Source organism: Hoplias malabaricus, chromosome 1 (assembly GCF_029633855.1).
Source record: "Hoplias malabaricus isolate fHopMal1 chromosome 1, fHopMal1.hap1, whole genome shotgun sequence".
NCBI classification, from domain to species: domain Eukaryota; kingdom Metazoa; phylum Chordata; class Actinopteri; order Characiformes; family Erythrinidae; genus Hoplias; species Hoplias malabaricus.
Genome location: NC_089800.1, coordinates 63,724,991 through 63,746,090, shown reverse-complemented (window position 1 = coordinate 63,746,090; position 21,100 = coordinate 63,724,991).

Sequence of the window (21,100 nt, the reverse complement as noted above, 5' to 3'; positions counted from 1 at the left end):
GGCTGTTATTAGGGGTGTCATTTTTCTTGATCAGGCCGACCCAGCTGGGCATGGAAGTCCAGTGATATGCTGAAAAGTGGCAAGAGTTCGGCGCTGAGCAGAAGAGGTGCAAGGGTTCAGTGATCGGACAAAGGGGTGCAGGAGTTTGGTGATGTGCTGAGGGGTGTGAGAATCTAGTGATGTGCCAAAAGGGCAGGAGAGTTCAGTGATGTGCCAAAGGGTTACAAGGGTCCAGAGATGAGCTAAAGGGGTGCAAGAGTTTTGTCATGTGTAACGTGTAAAGGGGTGTGGCAGTTCGGTGATGTGGTGAAGGGATGTGAGAGTTTGCTGATGTGGTGAAGGGACATAAGTGTCCAGTGATGTAGGAAAAAGATGAAAGAGTATGATGATGTGCTGAAGGGGTATGAAAGGCACAAAAATCACAGACGGGTGATAATTTGGCAGAGATGATCTTCAGCTGCACAATGTGAAAGCTCTTGATTGTGTAAGTGGTTGACAAAATGTGGGGCTGCTAGTCCTTTCTCTCTCTCTCTCTCTCTCATGCAGCAGCAAGTAGTAGATTGACGTGACTATGAAAATTCATAAACTTCAGAAAAATACCTTTTTTTTTTTTTTTTTTAGATTGATGTTCCCACATATTGACTGGAGGTTGGTGAGGGGACAAAAAATGCATTATAGTGTTGTAAACATTGAGACAGCTGGTTCCATTCACCACCACTGAAAATAAATCCGTGCCCTTTAGTTACTGAACAGTCAACCACTTCAAACCACACATCACTTTGTTTATATTTCAAATAACCAAATATGGGGATTTTTTTTTTTAATGTATGGAATTCCCCTGTAAGTGTGGCTAAATCCCCTGAACAAAGCATCGTCACAAAGTGAGGACAATTAAGTGTTTCATTTATTCAGCAGATTTCTTAATGTCATTACATTTGTTGGAGTAATGCGATAAAGAGAGAACAGACTCAGTGGAAAGATGGAGACATCCATTAACCGAGCAGCTGAATCTCAGGAAGCTAAAATGAAAATCAATTCATAAATAAGGAATGACATTGTCCCCACAAACAAGGCTGAAAATTGCAGTGGTATTTAGAAGTCTCTCAACATCAAAGAATATTGATTTCTCTGCTACTTCATTCACACTCTCAATTTAATATTAGATTAAGCTAAAGAAATACTTCTCAAGGTGAATTATACGTTCCTGCACAAATCCCAATCAGATTAAACAAACCAATCAATCAGAAACTGAAACAGACCGCACTGGGGCCACGCGGCTCGGGAAACTATTCATTACAATTAATGCATCACTATATAATTAAAGATTAAAAGATGTTATACACAGAAATAAATTTAGCAATTATTAGATGATTCATCAGGAAACTGGGCAGATTTATATTAAGTATATTATTATCAGTATAAATTTGCATAAAAGCAGCCAAACTGTTTGATTCTGTTCTGTCCTCTCTACAAAAGACTACACAATGGATGGTTAAAGCTCCAAACCTAGCTGACTTTATTGAACAACTACATGTGCAACTTCACAAGTACATCATCTGTCTCTCATGTGGTGCAACAAGCACACACAAAGGTTCCTCTTTATACACACTACATCTAATCAAACCTCACAGAAATCATGTCCATGCACAAAATCTGAGATAGATTTCTCTAAGACAGTAATTAATGCCATTATCTTAAATGTCCTCTACTGTGTCCTGTGATAAACAACAGTTCCAGACCAGATATATTTTTCTCATCTATAGCTGATATTTTCAAAACTAATATTCTATTTTTGTCACAAAGAAATCCTGCTTAAATGCAGAATTCCTTATATGAAGAGGGATGATGCACATCACAGAATGGATCAATTCAGTGAGGTCAGTGGAGGCCTTGTGGAGTTAGATTAAGCCCCGGAAAGGGAAGCTGGAGATGTGGCTAAAGCAGTGATTTGCTTCAGGGGCAAAAACAATTCTTCACTTCATTTTCACAGTGAATTGATTTCCTGTCTGCATTCCTCTGTCAGGGAGAGTTAAACATCTGAGAAATGGTTAAAATCTCTGGACTTTAAGTGGAGGTTACTGGGCTTGCGGGTAGAGTTTGCAGGCAGTGTTTGTGGTCAGCTGGGAACTTCAACCATTTAACCAGGGCCATATTGTATATTCAGAAATGTGCTCCAAAGGAGCTTTAAACCTGGAGTGAGTGTCTAAACTACAGTGAGCAGTGGGAGGAGAGATTTGTTTCAAACAGAATCTCTATCAAAAGACGAGGTCCTTGTAAAACATCTTTGAAAACTTTGCAATGGAAAGAAAGAAAAAAAGACATTCATTTCAAAGATAATGTTCTTGTCTGCTGATGAAAAAAGATCAGATCTAATTGACTGGACTGTTTGTTATGTTAATACTAATAGAGGAAAGACAGTGGGAGATCGGAATCAAAAGAGAAGAGAGGAAGAGAGAAAACCGGGTGAGAGAAAGGAGTGACACTCTGGAATGCGGAGCAGTTTATTGATAATCAATTGAAACAGAGAAGTGATTGAAAAACTGTCTGTGAGCAGCTGAGCTCAGTTTGAGAAACAGTTTAAAATAAAGGCAAGAAGAAGAGGAGAAAGAGACAGAGACATTCAATACGGGGCATGGTGAAGGACAAATGAGAGAAGTGTCTAATCTTTAAATAATCAAACACTAGGCCTGTGACACGGTGCTTTCTTAGCAGCTGAAAGCTCTCACAGCTGAGCATTCACTTTCAGTCAAATTCACTGACAACAGCTGAAAAAAGCCACATCAAATGAGTGAGAAACACAGGACAGGAAAACAATCTTACATTTTAATTCCAGCTAAGGTACTGAGAATGTTTTCAAGTTATTCTGGACCATTCCTGGTGTTTTCTAACAATACAGAAAAATACAAATCAGAAAAAATCAAGACGTCTCCATGGTTTCTGGAATTGTGTTTATGACTGATGTACACTGAGAGAGTCTGACATTTCTGTTAAAAACAGAGCACAGAAGCATCAAACAGAAAAGCAGATAAATCCAAAAGCAGCAAACTAACAAAAGCAATGAATAGTGGAATGCACCAATCCCCTCAGACAATTTGCAACACAACACACTTGAACGTGCTTTAATATAATCTTCATGTTCACCCATGCGTTTTCAAATGGCTTTAAAAATTAAATACTCAATGATATTATATTAAAAGAACATTATAATCTTAAATAAAGGTAAATGTGTATTTATTATACACATTTAGGGAATAACAGCTCTATAGTTGTCAAGGTTTGTATCATGGTTTATGAGCAGATTATTATAGTTTACTGTTCATTTTGTCTGAACAGATTCATCCTTAAAACAATGATGTATTCATTAAACCTCAGAGTCTTTTCGTCTCTCTTTAGGAGAAGCACTTTTTTAGGGCGGTGGTAGTGTGGAGGTGGAGGTGACATGTGTATGTTTGTGTGTGTGTGTGTGTGTGTGTGTGTGTGTATTTATGTGTTGTTGTCTGACTTGTTAGTTCACTAGTGTCCAGCTAGTTTTGGTGCATGGATCTGATTAAGGATGGGGTCCCTCCTGATGTTCACCCTCCATAAATCAGACTGGAACATCCCGGCGAGGAGCACAATGCAGTGACAAGGGAGAGATCAATTTCACTGTCCAGCCAGTGTACCCCTACCCAAAAAAAAACATGCTCCTCCAAAACATCTCTTCAAACACCCCCCCCCCCCCCCAAAAAAAACAAAAATGTTTTACTGTAGGTGAGCCCACAGAGGTGGAGGGGAGAGAATGACCAGTGGCAGGTAAAAAGAAGTTTTAGAAGAGCGAGAGAAGCTGGAAACATTTTTTTAAAATATTGAATGCCATTTTGTGGGAACAGTGTGAGAACAGTCTTAAGTGTGTTCTGGATGTGTACGTCTTCTGTGTGTTTCTGTTTTCTTTGTGTGATTTTTCATATTTTGAATGAACTACTGTTAATTCTGAAATAAGGTCATCACTTACTAGCTTTTCCTTACAGATTTCATCCTTAAAGCAGGAACTGTTTTGCTGGCAGTTTATGGACTGAGCTAAATTTTGCTGTAGGTAAAATAGCACAGCATATGCCGACTAATGAGCAGTGTATAAGTGAGGCTCGGTAAATACATTAGACTGATTTTGAGGATACAGACAGACTGAAGAGCTAGTGAATGCTGTGAAAACATTTTAAGAATTTTATAAAAAAGTGTTTTTATTTTATTATTAAAATCATGAAATGTCACTTTTAAATATCACCACACTGAAAATAAACTATTTATATATCACGTCACAAAAACTCAACACACTCATTTCATCACAAAGCTTGGTCAGACAGAGCTAAAAGTCATTTTTAAAATATATAGTATACTCTCATATATCTTTAAACAAATGTGTAATTTTGTGGGGATGTCTGATCAAAATCCCACCCACATCAGTAGTTTAGTAATTTTATGCAAATGTGTATGCATTGAGTAATTACTTAATAATTACTTAGTTAAAAAAATACTACATACTAACAGATTGAAATAGTGAATGTCCAAGGGTTATTTGCCAAAAAAAAAAGTAATTATTGTAATGCAATATATTATGTATTTTTATCCAAAGGCTTGTCCATATTGGAACACTGATTTTTCTTTTCTCAGATAATCTTCTTATCTCTCAATTAGACTCAGCTACAAAACTACACTCACTCCACATAGCATGGGTATTAATCGATTGTTTATATTTTGAAGCGTTTGAGGAACCAAACAAGATCATGTCATCAGCTTTCAGAGGAACATCATCTCTTCATCTAAAGTTAAGCTAAAGCTAAGCTCTGCATCCTGTCATGTTCATATACTCAGTCACATGCAGATCTTACATATTTTGTGTAATTCAATCAAACGAAACAAAAAAATCAGCATTAGTCCTCTGTTTACACTGAGCTTTTTACTGTCCTTTTGAACACATCGCAGTTTACTGCATTAATAACACAATTTCAGAGAGAGAGGGGGCGGAGAGAGAGAGAGAGAGAGGGAGAGAGAGAGAGAGAGAGAGAGAGAGAGAGAGAGAGAGAGAGAGAGTTAACCTGGGGTTGTGTTGTGAATGGAACCAAGTGTTGTCTCTTTGTGATGATGATGGAGTGGGTTTTTTCAGGCTCTAATGTCAAAGGGTCACCATCAGCTTCTAATGGACTGTGAAATAACTACGAGTGTTGTAACCTCCAAGGATCACATGGTGGCGCTGCACCAATCAGACATTTGCCTTAACAGCTATGTGATTGGACTGAGCTTTAATTAGTGAGGCGTCACCTGTAGAGAATTTAATCAGTGAGAAAGGAGAGTCCACACACACACATACAGGTAAACATACAGAGACATTCAGGGATGGAATCAGGGCTGACAAAGAAATCTCCAAAACCTCTATGATCTCTGCTTTTCCAAAACAATTAAAACTGGATCTTAGCTGTAGAAATATTGCCACTCTGGCCACAAAAATCTCAAAGGAGCACTTAATTTGTAAAGTGAATGTGGTTATGGAAGTACAGAAAAACTGGGCAGAACATCACAGGAGCATGTAGCCCCAAGGCCTGAGATTCAGAGTTACATTCTGATCTTTCTGATTGGGAACTGCTGCAAATACACAGATTTTGTTGGTGGTGTTATGTTCCCACACAAAGACACTTTCCTGTCTGTATCCAATCACTGAACTCACAAAATGAAGCCCTCCCTCTCCCCAACTCCTTAGAGTAAAGTGTACGAGAGGAAATGGAGTGATGAAGTTCATAACGCTGATGGAGCACGTTCCGAGTGAATAAAGGATAAACAGCGATTAATTTCAGTCAATAAATAACTGTTCGAGGCCTTGCGTCAAAAAGCCGAACAATTACTTTTCCATTTTTCTGCCAAATGGGCTGCAGGGGAGGGGGGGTGGAGGGTGGTTGCAGGGGAATGGGCGTAAATCAGTCTTAATTTTGCCTTCCCCATTAAAACGCCACCATTAAGACCCTCCTCGCCTCATTTCATCTTCCTCTTGTTTCACTTTTTCAATTTGTGCGAAAGGGGGAGTTCACTCATCATAAAATTTCACTTTGGCCGGACCATCATTTGCATCTGAGCCAATAAATAGCAATTAGTTTTAACAATTAAACCAGAGACTGGAACCAGTGTCCGCTCCCGCAGAAAACCACTGCGGGGGGGCTTTACTCTTGAGGTGAGGACTGTTATCAGGAGGTGGAGGGGGCTGTTTTGTGAAGATGGAGGAGCTTTTATCAGGAAGTGGAGAGGGCTTTATTCTGGAGGTAGGGGCACTTGTATCCAGAGGTGGGGTGTCTTTATTCCTGAAGTGGGGATACTTTTTCAGGAATTTGAGGGGCCTTTTTGAGGAGGTCTGAAGCAAGAGTGGAGCATGATTTTCTCCTCTCTGTCACAGATGAAAAGTGCAGTTGTTCTGACAGACAGTTTTGATTGTGACACCCGGTCTTGGTCAGTTGCTGTGTGTCCCACTTCCTCTGGAGAGTTTAATCATAATTGAAACTTCAGTTTTGGACACTAATGGAGGTGGAGGCGATTTGGGAAGCGCCCTTACGCTGAGCTGAGGAAAACGACTGTGTTTAGCCCCCAGAGCTCTGAGGCACATTTTAATTTTAATGTCTTATTTTAGTGACCCATTTTATTCTCCCTCTGTGGGAGGGCAGTCAGATCACCTTTACCAAAGATATCTGGACACTCTCCAACATCACATCACAGCACTTTTCTCTAAATCCTCTTCTCACCTCAGGTTTGTTAGTGGGAGCTCTTTAAGAAGAAATGTGATTATTTTAAGGGTTAATACAAGGCAAGTGTGTGAAGGCGTGTTCTACTCGAGCGAAGGCTGTGTACACAGCCGAAACGAGGCTGACTCGAGGCGAAATGGAGCTCATATTGTCGGTGCCTTATGAATCCATTGGCTTGCATTAATCATCCGTAAAAGCGCTGACGACGGCAGAGTGGGTGCCCTGCCTAACAAACCGTTCACTAAGGACAGTGTCACCCAAAAGCGAAAAGGGGCTCTGGCGAAATTGGAGGAGAGTGCCACTGGTTCTCTTTTTTTTTTTTTTTTTTTTTTTTTTTTGATTTTTATTAACATCACAGGCCCATTAGAAAGCTCCCTGTTCTCCTTCAGTGGAGCAGTAAATGAAGAAGCTTCAGAGAGCGGACTCCTGCCTCGACTCGGCCTCGCCTCGGACCGGGCCGGCGCCACCGTGTTTTAACGCTTGTAAGAAACAGATGTTCCTTCCCTGACAAATCTCCCGCCTTTGATTTATTAGTCATTTGCTCAAATCACAATGGAAAGTCCTCGGCCCATTAATTAAATCCCACGCAAAAATAAAAAGAGCTCATTACCAGAGAATGACTTTGACACATCGTCACGTCTCACAGAGAAAGTGAGGAACTTTCCTAGACACAGTGAAGAGTGTTTGGTGGGGAGGGGTGTGAAGTGGGGGGTAAAGGGAAATGTTTTTAAGCGTTAATGTGCTTCACTGGTCAGGTCGACTGAACCCATGGGTTTATCACATCTGTGTAAAATTGAAGAAAAAATCATTAACATCAGGCCTTAGTGTGAGGAATGTGAACCGGATCTGAACTCAAGCTCATTATCAGACACGTGGGTCATATTCTCTGATCACAAGCAGGTTCTGAACTATGCGTTCAATAAATCAGAAATTAAAGTATGAGCTTCTGCAGACATGCTAAATATGGTCAACCTCACACACACACACACACACACATATATGTATATATACACTGCAGTACAGTGCAAATTTAATTCAGTTACTGAACCCTGCTGAGACGGGATGCTAAATGCTGCAAATTGTGTGTGAACCACTGATTGCAGTGTGTCAAATCATCTTCTAATTACCTTTTCAGCTTCACCAGTGAAGTGCAATTAATACAAGGGAATAATCCCACCCCCACCCCCTACACACACACACACTGTCACACACACCTCTATATTCAACCAAACACAGCAGCACACAGGCAATCCAAACACAGTCACCAGACCTTCTAGATGCCCACATAGAGTCATTCATGTAGACGTCTGGTTCCATTTACACCATGGTGAACAACTCTTACTCACCAAGTTCCTCTATAACCAAGCCATGTTCAATCACTTTGTTTACTTCACAACCATGTAAATATACAGAAGGTTTATTGAATGATTAGTGGAATTCTCCTTTAAGGGCATTTTCACAGTGATTTTAAAGAGCAGTTCTTGGATTGAGGCCTCAGAAATTTTCACAAAACAAAACCTCACAACCTGTCCATCAACACTTGCTGTCGCAACTTGGCTCAGGTCAGCCCAGACTTCTCCAGCAGGTGAAAGTCGAGCTCCATCATGACTGGAGTCTGTGTCCCCGTCTATGTCCCAGTTATTTTGGGCTTGCACCGGAAGCTCACCTTGTCCCACACTGTGGATTCATTACCAGCTATAGTGGAGAGAGATGGCACGAATCAGGAGATTAAATTACTATTGACTGGCATCAAAAGAAATGCACCTCTCTTTAATCTGCTATTGTCCCTTGCCCCCAACCCACCACCTCCTTTTCAGCAGCGTTCTGCTTTTGTTTGTTGAAAGTGTGTAAAAATGCCCCACAGCTCTCAGATTTTGGAGGTGGCTCCTGGAGGGAGAGCTGCTAAAATTAAGCACTGTCACTTCTCAATGACACTTTAATGACGCCGCGCCTCGATAAAAGAGACAGGGGGAAGCTTTAGAGCATCTGCTGGAGATATTCAAAACACACACACACACACGTGTGAGGGACTGAAAGTTCTTTGTTGGCACTGCCCAGGGACGGTGGGGGACGAGTCACTGTAATTAAGTCGATCCGTGGGGAGAGTCTGTGTCATTTCCACTTGGATCAGCTCTGCAGCTTTGGCATCACAACTGCCATTGAGGCAACTCAGAGTAGAGAGACACTGATTTGAGACGAGGGAGACAGGTCTTAGATAAGGGAGTGCGATATTAGGAAAGCTAGAATGTGAGGATACAAAATCTGAGATAGATATGAGGTGAGGGCGACATCTGAGGTGAGGTGGACAGATCTAAAACAAGTTAAGGCAAAAAAAAGACAGCCCTGAGGCTGATCTGTGGTCAGGAAAACAGACCTAGTATGAGGGAGAGAGATCTGAGGCAAATGAGGCAGATATGTGGCAAAGGAGAGAGATGTAAGGCAGACAAGGTCAAACGTATCTGAGTCAAAGGTGACAGACGTGAAATGAGGGAGACAGATCCGAGGCAAGAGAGACGGGTCTGAAAAATATCTGAGGCGAGGGAGATGGATCTCAGATGAGAAGGACAGAATTGAGTGAGACAGACGTAAAGTGAGAGCGACAGATCTGAGGCAGATCTAAGATAAGCGAGACAGATCTGAGATATTGGAGACTGATCTGCAGAGATCACCTGAGTTAAGTATAAGACATGGGATGGATTTGAGTCAAGTCAGGGCTCTACACATTTTAAAGCCCGCTGTATGATTTATTTCCCACTCCGAACCCTTCTGTTCATTTTTGCCTCTGAACATATGTATTTATATCATTAAATATAGACCTTACAGTTACATAATCAATTACAGCACAGAGACAGAACTGAGGGAAAGGTGAGTAAGGAGGCAGGGAACTGATACGGCTTTCCAGATCTCTCTCTCTCTCTCTCTGTGTGTGTGTGTGTGTGTCTGGGAGAGCGAGAGCAGGTACGTCATGTGGTAATAGAGTCAGCTCTGACTGCAGTGGAGAGTTCCTCGGATCAATTAAAGATGGACATAAATTAAAGTGTCGATAAATAAAAAGCGATTATGGGGTGTTCCGGAGCGAGAGCAGGAGCTTAATGGACGTCTGTGAGAGATGGTTTATTCTTTTCAGTTTTTTTTTTTTGGCGTTTGCAGAAACAGCTGCCAGGGGAGGAAATGATTTCAAAGGAAATGTCTCCCCCTTAAAAGCCATTATCTGCTGAAAGAGAATCTGAGGGACGAGGACAGAGGACAGAGCTTATTCCTGCTACGAGCACATTAAACATCTGTGGAAACACTATCACCCAGTGTGAAGTGATTCATACCAGTCCCAGACGAACACCTGAGTGACACGGCAAAACGACACCATTTACACAATCACCACTTTCACCAGAATCACACTCACAAATGTCTCTTCTCTGTATGAGTGATGTTAAAGGGCCAGTGTCATAAACTCCTTTACGTTTATTTCAATAAAGAAGATGTAGCATGTCAGTTTGATTTATTTGTTCATTCACTCATCGTCTGTAACAACTTATGGGTCATGATGGGTCAGAAGCCCACCTGAAAAAACTGGGGGCAAGGCTGGAACACACCCTGGAGGGTGCACCAGTCCTTCGCAGGGCGCCACACACTCACACATTCACTCATACCTATGGACATTTTAAGAAGCCAATCCACCTACCAACCAATGTTTTTGGACCATGGGACAGAACCAGGGCACATGAAGGCAACCCATGTGGACACGGGGAGAACTCACAGAGCAGGGCTCGAACCCCCAACCCCAGGACCCTGGAGCTGTATGACAGCGACACCACCTGTTGCAACACTTTGCCACCATTGATTTATTTAATGAAGTAAACAGTAGCACAAACCTGTAAATTTAGACGGTTGTAAACTCAATGTAGTTGTGATGTCACAACCATGAACATTAACATATAAATACTCTATCACCAGGTAGCTTTTTAAACTTCCAGTGGATGGTGATAAAGTGTATTTCCACACTTCAGCTCTGACTGTGATGTCATAATAATAAACTCATTTACATCTACACTCTGTGGACACTCACTCATCCGGTGTTTCACCTGAAATTACCATGTATTAATCATGAAGATTTTCTCTTTAATGCAGTAACAGTCTCTGCTTCTACTTCATGAGACGTGAAGATTTCTGTGATTTTATGGTGTTTACCAACATAAACATTAGTGAGGTCAGGTACTGATGTTGATGATTAGAAGCGGACAGGATAAGACAAGATGGGAGGAGACAGAATGGAGATGTTCTCTTTATTCTGTCTGTCACATGGCATTGGAGAACTGCGGGTGAAGGAGAAAATCATGGCTTTTGAACTGAGTGTCACATTTTATAAATTCACACTTCCACAAATGCCTAGAGTTTTCTGGGGGTTTTGGGTGGAGGGGTCCTTTTCTGTCTCAGGCTCAAGGTTGTTTTCAGTGTCCAATGGTCAGTGGTCAGTGACAGGATTAAACTGTTCTCAAACCTACAGCTCAAAAAAGATAAAGGCCAATGTGAGCTGAACCTTCAGCGACATGCGGAGCCTCTCTATGTTTAACACTCCGTCAGAGACATCAGTGTTAATACAGCACTGATCAGGAGTCTGTAGTCTGTATTTGTGCCTGGGCCTGAGTTTGTGTGTCTGTGTGTGTGTGTGTGATAAAAAAGTAAAAAAATCAAAATAAGAATAATGAAATTTGCAGTTAATTTTGAGTTAAAGGCAGTATAATGAAATTGTGTCCCAGTGTAAATGTAAAATTAGTGTCCTACTGAAGCCTACAACATTCTTTTATAGTCTACAATTTTCTACTATATTCTACTTAATTTTACTATACTAGGGTCTACTGAACTCATTTTTCTACTATAGTTTACTATAACACAATATTACACTGAACTCTACAATAATCTGCCATACTCTACAGTACTCTATCATATTTTAGGTTAATATTATTATCAATATTCTACTATTCTGTAAGTCACTCTGGCCAGGAGCATCTCCTTAATGTCCTACATGTAAATGCATTATATTATAATAAACAAAAAACTAATGAAGTCTAAAATATTCTACTATTATAATAATATCTAATATTAAAAGAATCATTGGCATATCATGAGATACTGTCACTGGTGTACAGCTGTCGTAGGCATGAGGCTGCAGGCAGATACACTGCAGTATTTATTTATACAGTTTAATTATTTATTTGTACAGCATTTATACAGTTCTTTCTACATTCCAGAGTGCTCTTCAGTACTCCATCCATCCATTATCTGTAACCGCTTATCCAATTTAGGGTCGCGGGGGGTCCAGAGCCTACCTGGAATCATTGGGCGCAAGGCGGGAATACACTCTGGAGGGGACACCAGTCCTTCACAGGGCAACACACACACACACACACACACACACACATTCACTCACACCTACGGACACTTTTTGAGTCACCAATCCACCTGCAACGTGTGTTTTTGGACTGTGGGAGGAAACCGGAGCACCCGGAGGAAACCCACGCGGACACGGGGAGAACACACCAACTCCTCACAGACAGTCACCCGGAGCGGGAATCGAACCCACAATCTCCAGGCCCCTGGAGCTGTGTGACTGCGACACTACCTGCTGCGCCACCGTGCCGCCCCTCTTCAGTACTCTACATTAGAATATTCTACAACACTCAACAGTACTCTACAATATTCTGTAATACATTTCAGCACTATAGAATATTCTACTGTACAGTACACTGTCTGTACTCTATAGAACTCTACTGTACTCTAGTTTACTTTACAATACTGTACTCTACAGCGCCTGTTTGACCTGTCTGTCTGTAGCAGGGAGCCGATATTTAGATGGGGAGTGTAATTAATAATTTATTTAATACTCTGAGTCTGACCTCTGTGTGTGAGAGGTTTATTTTTAGTTTATCCACTGAATTGTGTTTCATTAAACCTTCGTCCTCCACCAATCAGGTCTTTCTGCTCTAAATTAGGACGACGTGAAGGTTGAAGATGTCAATAGGAGCTCTCTGTGGCTCGGAGTGAAACTATCAGACACAGTGGACAGAGTCAGACTTGTGCAGTTCATGTGACTTTGTTCTGAGAAAGTGAAAATCGCTTTGATCTTTTTGATGCAAATAGTGCAAGGTTTCCTCAAGCTTTATATTTTTACAAAGAAATGTTTGAAGATATATATGGATTTCAAGTTGAAAATGAACACAATCATCATCACTATACTTTAAACAACAGCAGGCTTAAACCTCCCCGTGTCGTTATGGTGATGTTTAATTTTATGTTATAGGATTTAGATTTTTACACTTTCATGAAAAAGCAGAAAATGATGCAGTACAGTTTTCTATTAGTCTCTCTCGCACACATACACAGAGGACGTCTGAAAGTCAGTGTATGTGTGTGTGTGTGTCGTGTTAAGTTTGGACGGTGGCAGAAATGAGCCTCTGGCTCTCACTGAAAACACAACAAAAACACAATGGGTTCTGTTCTATTTTCCTTCTTACTGCTCTGTGTTCTACCTTTTTTTATTTTACCTCCAGTACTGAGAGAGAGAGAGAGAGAGAGAGAGAGAGAGAGAGAGAGAGAATTTAACACAAACCTTAAAAGCTAAACAAGACACACATTCTTCAGTGTTGACTGGGTGGTCCACTCTTTACCTTTTTTTCAAGCTTCTGCGGATACACCTCCTTAGTTCAGTCTTAGAAGTTCCTTTAGACTACTCCAATGCCATCACAATTACTGCGGTAAAAAGCTCAGTGGAAAACCCTTATAGTGTACACTACACAGCTGAACAGAACAGTGGGTTTTCTACTTCCTTTACCCTCTTGACATGTCGCTGTGCTCAGGGAGTTAAAGGCAGTGTAGACGATTCTGATTAACGCCACCCCAACACTGGTGTTAATTCAGAAGCACTGAATTTATAAGGTGGAAAGGTATGTTTGAATAAGATGCAAAGGTGTTCTAACAAGTTGTACTGCCTTGTTGGAATGTGCTTTGCAGACCACAACATTTTAATGTTTTTTTCTCTGGTGCATTACACAATATTAGTTTACTGATATCATTTGTTTAAGTGTTCAAACTGTACAAGGCTAATTAGATTTTAAAAAACCTATCAAATAATTTCTTGTCACTGTAATTATCTTATAGTTTCTTTAATAAGGACATTTAGACTGTGCATATCTCCTGCTTCTACTCTGTAGGCAGCATTTTCTGATACACTTAGCTTATTCTGACGAGTTGTGCTACCTTGTCAAAATGTGCTGCCACAGTGTATTTATATACATACAGTTGCTTAAATAAAACAGTAGGTAAGGTAATTATAAAGAGTTTTTGGGTCTGAGCATGCACAGAGCTGCAAAGCAGCATAACTCATCAGAACACCAGCTGTAACTTGTTTGTAGCTTAAGTTTAACTTGTCTTTTCGCTGTTTGCGCCTCCGTAAAAACCTATTTGTAACTGTTGTTGTTGTAGCACTTTCAGTATGTGTTCCCTTTCATGCAGGTTGTGGCCTCCTGAAATTGCATTCATTCCACCTTAAGTAATTAAATTAGCACATCTTTTAATGTGGAATGGTATGTTTGAGTAAAAAACAGAGTGTCATTTTTTGTGCTTGAACTTTAACTTGTCTGGAAGGTTTTACTTACTGTTGGAACTATCACTGAAACATATCTGTAACTCAAGCAGATTAGTTTTGTAGCACCTTCTGTATGAAGTCACTTTCACCCACTTATTGAGCAGGAATAGAGCAACATCCTCATCTGTTTTCATGCTTTTCAACTTTCTGAGGTCTCTCCACTCTTCAGTCTCCTCCAGATGTTGTTTCTTGTTTGTGGCAGTGACTTACAGAACTCCTGAACCATTCCAAACCAAGCCATTAGTTTCTTTCCCATTTACAGAGCCAGAGATGTGTATACATACTGGACCTTGTTACAGCATGCACTCATTCTATTAATTTTAGAGAAAGTGTATTGGATTAAAATCACAAGCAATCATTTTAAAGAGTTTTAAGTACAACCTGATAGTAAGAGAAAAGTGGAGCTCTTTGTGTCCTCTTTCTGAAATAGGCCCAGTTCAAAAATTCTGTTCCTCATCATTTTAAGATTTAACACACCACCACCAATTGGCAGCATCCTTATGGATTATGCAAAGGCAGCCCATCTCTGCCAGTAGACAAGATAATAGGAAATGTCAGAGATTTTTTTTAAAAATGCCCAAAGGGACAGACCACAGGGAGAGCATCCCTTACTGGCTCCACCAACAGCTACGTCAAGTTCATTCAGGCTTTTCTGAGAGGTCTCCCATCTAATACTGGCCAAGCCTAAACCTGCTTAGCTGTGGATTTGCCTATGTTTAATTTGTTTAGTTGCTATGGCTTTTGGCTGCATTCTCTTGTTTTCACAGAGAGAGATAAACAACTCAAGCACTTCAGCAGAGAATAAAGATCAAGCTTCAGCGGTTTCCAAACATGGGGGATCTGTACTTTGTCACCTTTTTATTAGTTGCCACAGAAATAAAAATGACATTATTCTATAAATTATAATTTTGTAGAGCTCAACTTTCAGAAGACGCTGGGCCATTAAACCGTCGCAATTAAATCCCTTCAAACTCCCTCCTCATACCATTAACTGCAATATCTAATTAAAGCTCAAAAAGGGAGTCATCTTTGATTGATAGGATCTCTTTTCACTATTTTGCATTTTAATGTTCATTAATAAACTTTTATTGTTTTGCTAATTATAATACCCCCTTTAGATAATGACTTCTGGCCGTTTGTTATAAAAGCTGCTCAGCTACATATGGAGCATCAGAGTCATGAAAACGCTGCCAGCCCTCAGTTTTCTCCATATTTACATCACACAAACAACTGATTACAGCCAAACAGTAGGTTTTGATTTGGACGTTGAGCTGATACCGAACTGATAGGAATCTCCTGTTTATTCTTCAAGAACTTTATTCTTGAAACTTTTGTTATGTATTTCATGGCATTAAATCACAAACATAGTTGAATTTGAGTGTGCTTTCTAATATGGGTCAGTAATCATTAACATTAACAAAGGGTTTTAAAATTATTTTGTGATTAGACATTTACCAACGTGTGATATTGAGGTTTAAAAAATAATCATATAACCCAGCACGCAGAGTGTGCAAGAGTGTTAGCTGTAACTTGTAGCATGTAACATTATTCATATTTAAATGCTTAATGAGCTTGTAATTCAGAGCAGTAAAATACAGCAGAAAAAATGCACACAGGAAAATGTGCTGGACCGTTTTTGTTTGCTGTATTGTGTGTTGGGTTTTTCTTGTTTCTTATATGTGCAGACATGATGCTGAATAGGGAGAAAGAGACTAAGAGAGACAAAGTGGGTGAGTGAGTGAGTGAGTGAGTGAGAAAGAGAGAGAGAGAGAGAGAGAGAGAGAGAGAGAGAGATGGGTAGATTGATCAGGTTCAGTAATAGGCGAGTGATAACCTTGTGTAATGATATGATTCTGCTCATGATGGATGATGGCGGCGAACGGATAGCACCATTACTCACACACACACAACCAAACACACACACACACAAAACCAAACACACACACACACACACACAGGCATGTACCCCCACCCTCGACTTTCGGCCCCCAGAGCCCTACACACTCACCCCCAAATTTCTGCACTCCAGCAAAACCACACACAAAAAACTTCCCACAACCTCTGTCTCTTTTGTAGGACGTCTATTTTCTCTCTCTCTTTCTCACATTCTTTCCCTCGCTCCCCTCCAACCTCAAAACACCATGTCTTCAGAAGCAGGAGCAAAGTAAAATATCAGTGAATGTTGATATTGAAACTGAAGCTGGTGTTTTATGTAATGCAAAGAGATATACAAGGGTTTATTCATTTTTTTTCTGACAGTGACAACGCGGCTGTATATTTTATTGCCACAAAAGTTTTCCATTGCTCTGAGAAAATTAGGTCATCACTACAGTAAACAGCTGATGGTCTCTCTCTCTCTCTCTTTCTCCCTCTGTCTCTCTCTCTCTCTCTCTCTCTCAAATTTGAGTGAAATTGATGTTTCTCTCTGCATTGTCTCCGCTGCATCACTGCAGTTATTACACACACACACACACAGAGAGAGAGAGAGGGTATTGTTAAAGTTTCAGTCCACACTGTCAAAAAACAACCTTCTGTAAATTCCTATTACTAATTCATATGCACAACCTATATGGCCAATCACAGCTTATACATCCTTTCAAACTTTTAATGAGTGTCATTACCTCAGACAGTCTGCTCCACCCCAATCAAATGCCACCACAGTGAGGAAGTAAGGAATCCCTTCAGTCTCTGTTTGTGATGAGAAATTCCTGATAGAAAGCTTCAAACTGTTCAATATTAGACCACAAACACAAGCATACAGGCATTCACACACACACACACACACGATTTTTTTGCTGCATTTTACCAAATAAAGACAAAAAATAGCCAGCAGGAAAAACAATTTATATTTACAGTTTTGCAAGCAACTGACATTTTTTTCATTGTAAGGACTGGAGTCTGGTATTCTGAAAAACAAATGTGTGGGGTATGAATGGTGTGTGTGAGGTCTAGTGATATCTCTGTGGTCCTGCAGTGCAGAAGGTCCAGTTGGATGAATCCCCAGATGCCTTACCTCCACCTCCAGCAGCTCTGAGGCCCCCAAATCACCCCCCATAAAATACCTCACACAACCCTGCCACACCCACCCACCCACACTTTAACCCCCCCACACGCACGTTCTTTACACACATACACCACCAAGTTGCCAGCCACCCAAACCACTGCAACCCCACTCCATCAATCACACCACCACCAGAGAGATGATGGAGGAGGGGGCAAGAGAGGAGGAAGAGGGAGAGAGAGAGAGAGAGAGAGAGAGAGAGAGAGGTCCGCTCCATTCTTTGTGCACATTTCTGGAAGTCTTCATTTTCTACTCTTGGACCTCTTGATATTCTCTGTTTATAAGGAGACTGTCTGCTTTAATGTTCACAACAGTCTGGAGTTACAGATGTCACTGGGGGAAATACTTCTGGATGTCTCTGAAAGTCAACATTGTCTCACAACCTTCAGAAACACTTAACGACTTTCATTCCAATTTTCATGAGCTCAGGCCAGACGCCATAAACGTCTCATCAGCAGTGGAAATATGGGGAGACAGAGGAAAACACCCTGGAGGGTTCTCTGGAGAAATTTTGTAGTGGAATTTTTCCTAAAAAATATTTTCAATAATTGATTTTAATGTTCAACCACAGTTGACAATTTACACCACTACACTGAAATGGCCTTTACAAATATTTTATTCAGTTTTCATTTTAATTAAATGGTTAAAATTAACCTTTTAATGAAACAATAAAATTCTTTCAGTCAAACAACTCCATTAACATTCCCCGAAATACATTAATTTCATCTGTATGGAGTAGATTACGATAGATGTTCAGACTTCAGCTTCCTCTAATCCTGCACTTTTCCCAGGTAAACCCTCTTCGTCTTTCTTTTGTTTCTCAATATTTTGAGGCAGATGTGTGTGATGAGATGCTGTTAAGTAATGGAGAGAAATAGTAAATAACGTGATGCAAATTGAGGTTTAGTGGCTAATTAGCATTAAATGGCCCTCTTAATTGGTGTAGAATGCAATGAGAAAAATGTCCATATTTCACTTTGTCTTCATTAACGCCACACGCAGCGCATTTCATTCAGTATAATGAAGTCAAATAGAAATTTATTCCTGAGCTCTAAGCGTTTACTGAGGCATTTACGGAAATAAACACAGGAAACAAACATGTAAACAACAACATGAATCACTGCCTCGTTTGAACCTGCTGAGCAAACACAACTTAAATCTAAGGTTTTAGGACCACCGCAGAACACTTGAAAGAACTCAGAGAGGAGTGAGGTACTGATGTTCTATGTGGAGAGAAAGTGTGTGTAGAGCAGTGGAGAAAGAGTTTACACACTTCTGGTTAAATACCACATGACACACATCAACAGAGAAAAAGTCCTGCAAATATTAGCACACATTTGTATGTCTGGGAAGAGTTTAACATGTGTGTATGAAAGGGCTGATCATAAATCAGTAAATCAACATTGAGTGTGTTCTTTGTGTGGTGATGCATTCATTTATTTTAACTCAGAAATTCAACACAAACCTGTACATTAGTGTAGGGTGTGTAAACTTTTACACACAGCTGTACCAGAGAGGTGTGTGTGAGGGGGGACAGGTGGGGGTGGGGGGCACCTGGGGAATTACAGCCATATGTTTAAGCTTTGTCTTGTCCTACAAAGTTAGTGTCTGCCCTTCACATACTACAGTACTGACACAGAGAATATGGGTGAGAGTGTGGGGGCGGTAGAGAGAGAGAGAGAGAGAGAGAGAGAGATTGCTCCTGGCTTCCTGGCTTCTGTTGAAACGGCCGACTGTTGAGCTGATTATGTTGTAATTAAAGCTGTAAAGTGCTGAGATTATGCACCTGGTTCTGGGTTCGAATCTCACCCCCCACCATAAACACACACAACACGCACGCACACATGCATGCACACACACTGAGGGAAGCTCAGGGCCAAGAGTTCTATTTCTATTCAGTTAAAGGCCTATATTGAGATCTGTTAAAAGCATTATCGGTAATTCGTCATGTTTAAAACCTGGGAAATTAAATGATGAGAGAGCAGATGCTTGTCTGGGGGTTACAGATATACACAATTTGCGTTTTCAGGTTCTCTCTCTCTCTCTCTCTCTATACCATCTCTCTCACTCCCTCCCTCTCCTTGTAAATGGTTACATTTAGAAGAGCTGTGTGGCATTTAAACAGAATCTGTATAAAGGACAGAAAAACAGCTGTATAAGTAGCCTATTTTTTAAAACAGCAGCTTACTTAATTGTACTTCATTGTTCTTCATTGATCAGGGCCCCACATAGCAGGTATTATTTGGGTGATGGCTCATTCCCAGTGACACTCTCTGGTGACATTGTCATGGTGGTGATGTGTTAGTGTGTTGCACTGGGACAAGGGGATCAGACACAGCAGCGCTGCTAGAATTTTTAAACCCATCAGTATCATTGCTAGACTGAGAATAGTCCACCAACCTAAAATATCCAGCCAACAGCATCCATTGCCCACTGATGAAGGACTAGAAGCTACTGTCTCACACTTTTTCAAGGTGGACCAATGAGGTAGGTTTGTCTAATAGAGTGGACAGTGAATGGACAGGATTTTTAAAACCTCCAGCAGCACCGCTGTGTCTCTACTGTGTAACTATATATTAACTATATCCAACAACAATGTACATCACATACTGGTTATGTATTTAGTGTTACAGATAGATTACACAGTTGTATCTGGATAACTAGTATATAATTTTAAGGTATTTATTTAAACAATTAAAAACTAGTTAATACATTTGTTTTTGTACTAATTTAATACATCTATAAAATCTACAGGTGAACACTTCACAAGCAGTCCATTTTTGTTGCGTGTATAATTAATATGTAATTAATTCATTTTAACCTTGGTAACATTTTCATGTGTTGTTGTTTATATTCTAGAAGAGGTATCATATATGAAATAAGTAATCAGTGATGATGTTAATCATGTCCACCTGCAACGTTGCAAACAGAGTCTCAAAAACCTGGATTTAGACACCCAGGGTCACAAACCTCAGGAACCAATCTTGTCAACTCGGAGGGGGTGGTTTTGGAGGTGCAGATGAGCAGCAGAGGGGTGGGTCAAAAGTACCTGTTCTCTGTGTTTTGTTTAGAGATATTTCTCCCCTCACTGCTGAAGCCCTGAAACGTTTTAATTTGTAGAGAAATAAAGCACTGCTTTGTTTGATATTAACCGCATTACAGAAAAATAAAAACTTTTGTTAAAAATAAGCTCTAGCGTGTGATTAATGTTTGGACACAGCAGCATGTTTTACCTTGCTCACTTTTTATGAAAGTTTTTTTTTCTGTATTTTCTGTTTCTCAGACTCTGAAGGACGTTGAAGAGCAGAGCGAAAAACACACGGTGAACATTTCAAACCCTTTACAGCTTCATTTCCATAAATCTGCACACGGCACACGGTGTAGAGACAAACACAGCGTCCTCACTCTGCTCTCATTGATGGAAAAAGACTTCATATACACACACATGAACACACACACACACACACACATACTTCTTATGTGTTTATAAAGGTAAATATATTTTATTTATATATATGTGCTTAATTATGAAAGGGGAATATGTTTTTTTATTTCAGGAAAGTGTGCTTCAATTTTTCAAATCAAAGCAAAACCAGTAATCTTAGTAAAAGGATATGTAAAACAACATAATGTAAACCTGCA